Genomic DNA, 2,527 nt, shown 5'->3' with positions numbered 1-2,527 from the left:
GCTTTCACTGTAAAATACTAGTTTACTTTTTTGTCTCTTGGTGTTCCTTGGTTTGTGAGGTCACTGTAATGATTTTACAGTCAAGTGAAAATTAGAGCATTTCAGTAATATCAGTAATTCTCATCATAAAAGAAAGGATGTTAACTCAGACATTTGCTAAGCTTCAGAAATAAGTTTTTGGTAAAGGAGATGTTTAGTAATTGAAATTACCAGACTCTTGCTTAGGGACTTTGTCCTTAGTATCGTTCTTTGGAAATGTCAAATAATATGTATTTTTCCTATTATGGTAAACCACAGTGGCATTGTTGTTTGTTCCATGTGCTCTGTCAAAGAAAAATATATGAAAATGGATTTTATGTTTTGGTAGGTATTGCCAGTGTCTAAAATCAGTTTATTTTTGAGCCAAATTGAAATGTGTACCTCCTGTGCCTTTTATTTTCCTTTGGAGAATATAATTACTTGGAATAAGTTCAGATTTCACTAGTCCATCATTTTCATCTTGTTTTCTTCTTGCATAGTCTTACCTTGAGTTGTCAATCATTGTATCTCTGAAATTGCTAAGTTTTATAGAGTATACTATGTTAGTTAGAATATACCAAAAAGTTTTCCAAGAACAGAGAATAGTGTCTTACCTTCTTACATTTCAGCCCATTTTGTCACTATGGCTCTTTGCATCATTTGAGAAAAAGCAAGAGAAACTTTACAGACTGGCTGTTTTACTTGGTGCTACTTTGGCAAAACTAAGTTGTCTATTTCTTTTGTTTGTTTTATGCATTTGAAACATTTTGCTACCTATAAAATAATTGATGAACATAATTTTGAGCTAGAATAGTATTGACATATACACAGCATAAACTATTATTTTTGGCAAAGAGATAGCACAGTGGGAGGGCATTTAAATGTCTTGATAATGACTGACCTAGATTCAATCCCTGGCATCCTTAATAGTACTGAGCCAGCCAGGAATAATTTCTGAGTGCAGAATCATGAATAACCCCTAAGGACCACCAAGTGTGGCCCCAAAAACTCCCAAATTTTTAAAATTTATTTTTATTAGACTTTAGGTGCTACTGTCTCCCCCCATCCCCAATTATATACACACCCAATGGTGCTCAGGAGTTACTCCTGACTCTGCACACAGGAATCACTCCTAGTGAGCTTGGGGGAACCTTATGGAATGCTGGGGATTGAACCTGGGTTGGCTAAATACAAGGCAAGCGCTCTCTACCTTCTGAGTTAGTGCTCTGGCCCCAAAATATAGTTTTATTTACAATTGTGGAATAACTCAAAAGGGAAAGAAAATTGACAGCCTCTTGGCCCTTGCCTACCATATTTAGCTAAAAACAGTTCCTCTGTTCTTTAAAATACCTGTAGCTTGGGGTAAGAGACATAGCACAGCAAGTAGGACACTTGCCTTTCATGCAATTGGCCTGAGTTCGATCCCTGGCATCCCGAATGGCCAGTCACCTAAGAACCACCAGAAGTGACCCTGTAACATTGTTGGGTATGCTCCGAAAGCAAACAAAAAAATATTCCTCTAGCCTTTCGCATCACCAATAAGGTGTAACACAATTTGACTTTTAGATTTAGACACCCTGATTCACGTGACTGATGCTCTGAAATAAAAACATTTACAGATGCCACTCTTTTAAACTCCTCATTCAGTTCTTTTTACATCATCAACTGGGCTGACAGTTTTCTTTGGCTGTTTCTTTGTATTAGGTAGAATGCAAATTGTACAGTGAAATAAGTTATTGAAGCATGTGTAAACACTGTTATATATCTTTTCTCCTTGATGGAGAATTTTGAATAAAATATCTTTGAAATTTTGTCTTACAGTTATTTCTTCAGAAAAGTAATGCTGTGATATGGAAAGATTGACTTTGTCAACCAATATTCATGTTGCATTTAATCTATCTTAGTTTTCTTTTGAAAAAATATATAAATATTTTATATTAACTGAAATTTTATTTTTTTTCTTTTTTTATCGATTTTTCTTGGCGAGGGTCAAGTGCAGGCCTTGCATGCGTTAGTACCTGTTACTGGGTGAAGGGGGAAGTCTTCTAGAAAAAGAACTTTCAACTAAAATCAAGAGTTGCATCTTGATTTTATTTAATTTATATAGTAACATTTGAGGGCCAGAGAGATAGTACAGCAGATAGTACAGGCTTTTGCTTTCTACATGGCTGATCAGGGTTTGATTCCCAACAACCCATAAGGTCACCTGAGAACACCCAGGATAACCCCTGAGCATTAGTGTGGCCAAAAAAAAAAAATACATTTAATTTAAAAATAATAAAATTTATATAGTAACATTTTAAATGTAAGATAATGCATGGATAAATATATACATATGTATATGTTTATATAATTTTCTACTTCCTATTATAATATCAGTATTACATAAACTATTTTTCTATACAGATTCTATCCAGGTATATGCATTAGTGGTCCAAAGTGAAATGAAAATGCAAAGGCTCTAAACCTTTAATCTGATTAACAAATAAGATCGCCAAACTAAGATTTT

This window comes from Suncus etruscus, chromosome 1, assembly GCF_024139225.1.
Source record: "Suncus etruscus isolate mSunEtr1 chromosome 1, mSunEtr1.pri.cur, whole genome shotgun sequence".
NCBI classification, from domain to species: domain Eukaryota; kingdom Metazoa; phylum Chordata; class Mammalia; order Eulipotyphla; family Soricidae; genus Suncus; species Suncus etruscus.
Note: the sequence above shows the minus strand (reverse complement) of the source record.